Here is a 9,164-nt window from a genome sequence, read left to right as displayed (position 1 = left end):
ATCAACAACAACTAAAATGATGTTTCAGGAGCCAAATTAGATCAAGAATGAGCACATGGTGCAAAGGAAAGAGTGCACTGAAAATCTGAGATGGAGTTTTTTAGTACACATTTTACAGTGTGTATGTGTGTGGAACTGGAGTTTGACTCCTAATCTAAAATGGAGGAATAAAAAATCCAATGTTTGAAAAATTTCAGCGTAAGCAAGAAGAATCTTTTAAATTACATGATTTCAAAGTATCCGATAATTGAAGACAAACATGATCCAACTACAGAAACCATACTGAACTTTTTGAGTTAGTACAACTGAAATGGCCGAGGGGTTAAAATAAATGTAAACTGCACAGTCAGGAGATCGAGCGTTCGAAACTCTGCTTACATCAACCTGCCAGTTACTCTAGGATGTTCTTATAATTGTATACTGATCAGTGTTGGGTTAGTTACTGAAAACCAGTAACTAGTTACAGTTACAAGTTACTTTATTTCAAAAGCAACTCAGTTACTAACTCAGTTACTTACACCAAAAAGTAATGCGTTACTGTGAAAAGTAACTATTTAGTTACTTATTTTTGAAACCCACTACTACCGACCACGCAGTCTGATAGTTTATATATCAACGATGAAATCTTAACATTGCAACACATGCCAATACGCCCGGGTTAACTTATAATGTGCAATTTTAAAATTCCCGCAAAACTTCCGGTTGAAAACATCTATGTATGATGACGTATGCGCGTGACGTCAATCGTTGAAACGGAAGTATTTGGACACCATTGTATCCAATACAAAAAGCTCTGTTTTCATCGCAAAATTCCACAGTATTCTGGACATCTGTGTTGGTGAATCTTTTGCAATTTGTTTAATGAACAATGAAGACTGCAAAGAACAAAGCTGTAGGTGGGATCGGTGTATTAGCGGCTGGCTGCAGCAACACAACCAGGAGGACTTTGACTTGGATAGCAGACGCGCTATCCGACGCTAGCCGCAGACCGCAGACCGCATCGATGATCGGGGGAAGTCCTTCGTTGCTCTGTCGATCGCTGGAACGCAGGTGAGCACGGGTGTCGATGAGCAGATGAGGGCTGGCTGGCGTAGGTGGATAGCTAATGTTTTTAGCATAGCTCTGTGAGGTCCCGTAGCTAAGTTAGCTTCAATGGCGTCGTTAGCAACAGCATTGTTAAGCTTCGCCAGGCTGGAAAGCATTAACCGTGTAGTTACAGGTCCATGGTTTAATAGTATTGTTGATTTTCTGTCTATCCTTCCCGTCAGGGGTTTATTTCTTTTGTTTCTATCTGCAGTTAAGCCCGATGCTATCACGTTAGCTCCGTAGTTAAAGTGCTTCGCCGATGTATTGTCGTGGAGATAAAAGTCACTGTGAATGTCCATTTCGCGTTCTCGACTCTCATTTTCAAGAGGATATAGTATCCGAGGTGGTTTAAAATACAAATCCGTGATCCACAATAGAAAAAGGAGAGAGTGTGGAATCCAATGAGCCCTTGTACCTAAGTTACGGTCAGAGCGAAAAAAGATACGTCCTGCACTGCACTCTAGTCCTTCACTCTCACGTTCCTCATCCACGAATCTTTCATCCTCGCTCAAATTAATGGGGTAATCGTCGCTTTCTCGGTCTGAATCGCTCTCGCTGCTGGCGTAAACAATGGGGAAATGTGAGGAGCCTTTCAACCTGTGACGTCACGCTACTTCCGGTACAGGCAAGGCTTTTTTTATCAGCGACCAAAAGTTGCGAACTTTATCGTCGATGTTCTCTACTAAATCCTTTCAGCAAAAATATGGCAATATCGCGAAATAATCAAGTATGACACATAGAATGGATCTGCTATCCCCGTTTAAATAAAGAAAATTCATTTCAGTAGGCCTTTAAGGCTCCCATTATTGCCCTTTTAGCCTTCATTTCAGTACTGTTATTGCACTGGAGAATAATACAATCTGTTGATCAACTTGACATGCATTTGCATCACTGAACTCAGAAAGCAATGTGGTTTACATACAACACACAAAGACAAAGATATGTTTCAAAGGGCCAATTTATTTCAGGCCAGAACAAATTGACAAAACTATTTTAAATAGCTGCAACATAATGGCACTTTAACTTTAACTTTAAGTAGATAGGATCTTTGATCCAAGACACAACTTACATTTAACTAAAATTGTCTTTTCTTTGTGCTCGACAAAAGACAATGATTGAGAATGTCTCCATGTTAAGAAACTCGACTTCTGGCTTCGCCATGATGTCTTGTTAGTTGTTATGAGAGTAGCGTAAGTGTGTGTGTGTGTGTGTGGCCCTTTAAGATATGACAGCATGTGAGGTGAGTGACGTCAGTGAGTGAGTGGGCGAGAGAGGTGAGGGAGCGGCAACAGTGAGTGCGTGCAGGTGCTCTAGCTTGGTGGAAGTCTATGTGCAAGACACCAATAAAGTCACAAAGTTGCAACAAACCGCAGGCCTCGTCATTCACCCTCTAGTCCGGAGTCCGAGTAAAGTGAAGGTTGTGAGCCCCGAAGTACATAGGCTCTGGAGGAACGTCTCCCCTGCGCTCCTCAACTACGGTCTGGGAGCCCCGCACCCGCCCCCACCCACACAAAGCACGCCTTTTCTTTTCCTTGTGACACAGAAGGACAACACCGCAGCGCTCCAATAAAACACACTCAGTTTCTAGACGATACTACATAAAAAATAGCGTTAAATAACGCACTAACGCATCATGTAGTAACGGTAACTGAGTTACTGAATATAAAAAATTACGTGTTAGATTACTAGTTACCACCGAAAATAACGGCGTTACAGTAATGCGTTACAAAGTAGTGCGTTAGTCCCAACACTGATACTGATTAACAGCATCAGCAAACTTGATGATCCTTTCTCAGTTCGCTTGAAGTATTATTGAAGCGCTATAAAACCTAGATGCAGATATAAGGCTCTGCTTTACGCAAATGTTGGTGATCTCGAGTGTTTCGTTTTTTATTGGTTAATCCACTTAACATTCTATAGCTTTTAGTATTATTTGCTGTGCATTATACTATTGTATACAGTATAATAGTGCTTATTCACTTATTTTAAAGTATTTATTCTCCTGTTTGTTTTAGGTGCACCGTGCACATGTGGTGGCTGTTCCTCGATGCCAACATAAGTAGAAAACATGTGTTGTAGGGAAATGCCACAGGTTAATCTGCTTGCAAAAACAATGTAGTGCAACATACAATTGCTTTTTTCTCAATTCTATATTTTTGCTAGGTGACTGCCAGAATGAGGGAAATTTCGAGCCACCCAAGAAGGTGGACCAGCCTGGATTAGAGCCTGTGTGACCAAATGTGTATTTGGCCCAGTTGTACAGTAAGTCATTTATGAACTGAATTATGTAGTTCATTTATCATGTAAAAATAAAAGCTAAACATTAACACTGCAAACACATACAAACTCTATACAAATAATTAGAAAAGTGGCAAAGTGTTACATCCTCAAGATATTGCACATTTAGTCACACACTTTGTATGTTTGCATGCACTAAAAACAAACCATTACATGAATTTGGTTGAAACCAACTTTTTAAAACACATGTAAAATTTGTTTTTTGACTTTGAAAGATGGGATTAATATATCTAGACTAGATAATATGTTGCTTTTGTAATTTAAAAAAAAAAAAAAAAAAAGGTTGTTGTGGCCACAATACTAATTAAAATAATCATATTTAGATTTTTTTTTTAAACTTTAATCAAGGATCCTTGAACGCACCACAGTTATGGGCAATGAAATGCAAAAGTGAAACCTGTACGTAACTTTTGCTAACATAGGTAGATTTTCTGTATGTTTACTTTTCGTTTATTACCTCATCCTTGTACCAAGGTGCTGTGTGAATGCTTAAAAGGGTCATATTATGACTTTTTTCTAAATTTAAAACACTTCTTTATGTTCTACATAACATGTAATGGTGGGTCTTTGGTCAAAGTTTTGCATAGATTATGTTTTACAGACCGGATGGTCTGTAAAACATAATCTATGCAAAAAAAAAAACGCTTTTTGACCATCTCGTTATGTGCCGTTTTGTGGGCGGTCTTATTTACGTGGCTCCACTTCGACGGCGTCTTCTCCCTGTCAGCCATGTTGTAGTTTTTAGTGCTTCCATATGGTGTCTACTGATAATAAATTTGAACTATACGCTACTCTGTATTAGAAATGGCAACAGCAGAGGATGCATGTTCATGTACGAGCCAGTCTGCCCCACAAAGAAGAAAGAGAAAAAGAAGGAACTTATTGACTACAACGTGTGACTACAAGGGGGGACTCGAGCAAAGCTCTTCGGGTAAAACTTTACCATATATGGAGATATCCTCTGACGTAACTAAGGCACAATGTGTCACAATATTCTCAAATTCCGAACAGCTCGTTTGGAGGAAGTATGAAGAATTGTTTATTAATATCTCCGCGATGCCTCCAGGATATGATTGCACATTTTCTGGACTTATGCAGATCCAAAATACACAAAAACAGGTACACAATAGGTAATAAAGGTTGGTTTTGCATAAAGGCGGCCCTTTAAAGGTGAGTTTTGATGACAATTGTGTTGCGTGAAGAGTTTTTCTTGCTGGGTTTGCTTCACCTAGTAGAATGCAGCATTTGCATTTTTTTATAGGGGGTGTAGGACATTCTTGATTTGATTCAAGCAACATTATCGTTGTTGAATAATAAGCGTATATTTATGTATTTGCTTTGTTTTGTTTTATAAATTACATATCAAAAGAACAGAAGTTTTTTTATTTTTTTCAAATTTTACCATAGCCCTGTGCTTGGGGCCTACTTATTACAGATTAAATGTATGGCTCTTCGAATGAAGCCAGATCTTGAGGAGATGTCCATTTAAAGGGCCGTTCGAAAGACTGACTTGTTATCATTGTTATTTAAACTTTGTTTTTTTTTCAAGAATCAATCCCTGGTGACAGTTATCTCAAAGATTTTAGAAAGAGCTGTGCTTTTACATATACAGTATTATTATCTTGATTTGCACGCTATTCTTGCTGTTTTTCAGTCCAGTTTTAAAGCCTTCCATAGCACCGAATCTGCACTTTTAATGGTTTTTAACAACTTTTTAATATCCACTGATTCTGGCAATTCTGCCATTTTAATTGTTTTAGGTCTAACTGCTGCAATTGACACAGGAGATCACACAACTCTCATCAGTCGCTTAGAACAATGTGTGGGTTTAAGAGGCGCACCCTTGAAATGGTTCAGGTCATATCTGACAAACAGAACTTTTAAAATCCAAATCCATGATTCGGCTTCAGCCTGTGCTCTCTTGTCCTGTGGTGTCCTTCAGGGTTCAATCCTGTTTTCAGTGTAGATCCTGCCCGTGCAAGATATTTTAAAAAATAAAGCGTATCATCTTTATGCTGATGATACGCAAATCATTGTCCCTAAAAAAAGAAAAGTGACACTTTAAAATTGTCTTGAGGACAGAAAAGCATGGTTGGCGATAAACTTTCTAAAGATGGCAATGATTTTATTTCACTCGGAACACAATGTGACCTGGACCCGCGATGCCTTTTTTTAAATCCACAGTCACAAATCTTGGTTTTAAAGGCCTACTGAAATGAAATTTTCTTATTTAAACGGGGATAGCAGGTCCATTCTATGTGTCATACTTGATCATTTCGCGATATTGCCATATTTTTGCTGAAAGGATTTAGTAGAGAACATCGACGATAAATTACGCAACTTTTGGTCGCTGATAAAAAAGCCTTGCATGTACCGGAAGTAGCGTGACGTCACAGGTTGAAGAGCTCCTCACATCTGCACATTGTTTACCAGCAGCGAGAGCGATTCGGACCGAGAAAGCGACGATTACCCCATTAATTTGAACGAGGATTAAAGATTTGTGGATGAGGAAAGTGAGAGTGAAGGATTAGAGTGCAGTGCAGGACGCCAGGGTGTATCTTTTTTCGCTCTGACCGTAACTTAGGTACAAGGGCTCATTGGATTCCACACTTTCTCCTTTTTCTATTGTGGATCACGGATTTGTATTTCAAACCACCTCGGATACTATATCCTCTTGAAAATGAGAGTCGAGAACGCGAAATGGACATTCACAGTGACTTTTATCTCCACGACAATACATCGGTGAAGCACTTTAGCTTCGGAGCTAACGTGATAGCATCGTGCTTAACTGCGGATAGAAACAGAAGAAACATGCCCCTGACTGGAAAGATAGACAGAAGATCAACAATACTATTATTACTTTTACTATCAGGAGACACTGAACCAAACCCTGGACCTGTAACCACACGGTTAATGCTGTCCAGCCTGAAAAAGCCTAGCAATGCTGTTGCTAACGACGCCATTGAAGCTAACTTATTTACGGGACCTCGACAGAGCTATGCTAAAATCATTAGCTCTCCACCTACGCCAGCCCTCATCTGCTCATCACGACCCGTGCTCACCTGCATTCCAGCGATCGACGGCGCGACGAAGGACTTCACCCGATCATCAGTGCGGTCGGCGGCTAGCGTCGGATAGCGCGTCTGCTATCCAACTCAAAGTCCTTCTGGTTGTGTTGCTGTAGCCAGCCGCTAATACACCGATCCCACCTACAGCTTTCTTCTTTGCTGTCTCCATTGTTCATTAAACAAATTGCAAAAGATTCACCAACACAGATGTCCAGAATACTGTGGAATTTTTCGATGAAAACAGACGCTGTTTGTATTGGGACACAATGGTGTCCCAATACTTCCGTTCAATCCGTGACATCACGCGCAAACGTCATCATACCGAGACATTTTCAACCGGATATTTCCCGGGAAATTTAAAATTGCACTTTATAAGTTAACCCGGCCGTATTGGCATGTGTTGCAATGTTAAGATTTCATCATTGATATATAAACTATCAGACTGCGTGGTCGGTAGTAGTGGGTTTCAGTAGGCCTTTAAGTTTGACAATGATTTTAAATTGGAACAGCAGATTAACTCTGTTGTATGATCTAGTTTTTATCATCTAAGACTTTTAGCCAACATTAAATCAGTTTTAGCTTTTAATGACTTTGAGCGGGTAATCCATGCTTTTATTTAATCACGTTTGGATACTGCAACTCCCCGTATGTTGGAATGACCCAGGCATCAATCGCTCGATTGCAGCTAGTCCAAAATGCTGCTGCTTGCCTTCTAACTGGCACTAAAAAACATGAGCACATTACCCCCATTTTAGCATCCCTTCACTGGCTCCCAGTTCCCAGTAAAACATTGTTTTACTCTTTGGCTTTTACCAGCATTAGAGTTGTGTGATTTTCTTTTCTTTTACGTTTTCTTTTCTTTGTCTTTATAGTTACATGTTTCATATCATTGACTCTCCTTAGTTTTATCCTGTCCCTAAATATATGTTTTACTCCTGTGCAACACTTTTTGAAACTTTTGTTGTTTTTTAAAATATCCATCCAACCATCTACCGCTTGTCCCTTTCGGGGTCGTGGGGGGTGCTGGAGCCTTTGTCAGCTGCATTCGGGTGGAAGGCGCGGTACACCCTGTACAATTCGCCACCTCATAATATGCTATATCAGAATTAGAATAAGAATAGTTGTTATTGCTATTGTTTACAGAATTGTTTGAGAACGGGTTCACAAACTAGGAATTTTTCTTGGTGCAATCGTGCATATACATTACTTGGATTGGATTATAAAATAAGATGTGCGTCAGAATCATTTACATTTATACTATTAATCTACTGGTGGAAACTAATCTGAAATACAGACTTTATTAAAGCTGTTGTGTTTTCATTGTCACCATTTCATAAGGTGGAGCCATATCTGCACGTTTTAACAGTGATTTCACTGTTTTGAATTTTCTATAATAATTTTTTAAAACTTTGTAGCAGAGCATTTTACTAATACAGAATAAAATACACAAATAATTAGTAAGAAATAGAACACAATGTAAATACAATGCATCCGGAAAGTATTCACAGCGCTTCACTTTTCCACATTTTGTTATGTTACAGCCTTATTTCAAATTGGAATAAGTTTATGTTGGTTCTCAAAATTCTACAGACAATACCCCATGATGACAATGTGGAAAAAGTTTTTTTGTTTAATTTTTGCAAATGTATTAAATATATATATATATATATATATATATATATATATATATATATATATATATATATATATATATATATATATATATATATATATATATATATATATATATATATATATATATATATATATTAAACTTAAGTATTCACAGCCTTTGCTCAATGCTGTGTTGATGCACCTTTGGCAGTATTTACAGCCTCAAGTGTTTTTGAATACAAACATAAAAATAAAAATACGCTGCCACAAGCTTGGCACACCTATGTTTCGCCCATTTCTCTTTGCAGCACCTCCCAAGCTCCATCGGGTTGGATGGGAAGCGATGGTTTTCATCCAGGATGTCTCTTTACATTGCTTCATTCATCATAGTCTATTCAGGTAGGTGACCGAGAACCCGATGGTCACTCTGTCAGAGCTACAACATTCTTCTGTGGAGAGAGGAGAACCTTCCAGAAGGACAACCATACAGTATATGCACCAATCCACCACTCGGGCCTGTATGGTATAGTCACCAGACGTAGTAAAAACGTTTCCAAAATTCACCTGAAGGACTCTCAGTCCATGAGGAACCAATTTCTCTGGTCTGATGAGACAAAGCTTGAACACTTCGACGTGAATGCCAGGCATCATGTTTGGATCAACAGGCCATTCCATCCCTACAGGGAAGCATGGTGGTGGCAGCATCATGCTGTGGGGATGTTTTTCAGAGGCAGAGGGAAAAATAAATGCAGCAATGTATAGAGACATCCTGGATGAAAACCAATGCTTCCCATCAAACCTGATGGAGCTTGAGAGGTGCGGCAAAGAGGAATGGGCCACACTGCCCAAAGATAGGTGTGCCAAGCTTGTGGTGTTGTATTCAAAAAGACTCGAGGCTGTAATTACTGCCAAAGGTGCGACAACAAAGTATTGAGCAAAGGCTGTGAATATACTTATGTACATGTGATTTTTGTCTCTGTTTTTATAAATTTGCAAAAAAAAATAAAAAATCATCACATTGTCATGGGGTATTGTTTGCTGAATTTTGAGGACAAAAATTAGTCATTCAATTTTGTAATAAGGCTGTAACATAAAATG

This window comes from Entelurus aequoreus, linkage group LG23 (assembly GCF_033978785.1).
Source record: "Entelurus aequoreus isolate RoL-2023_Sb linkage group LG23, RoL_Eaeq_v1.1, whole genome shotgun sequence".
Classification (NCBI taxonomy): Eukaryota; Metazoa; Chordata; class Actinopteri; order Syngnathiformes; family Syngnathidae; genus Entelurus; species Entelurus aequoreus.
The sequence above is the reverse complement of the archived record's forward strand: the minus strand, read 5'-3'. Positions refer to the sequence as shown.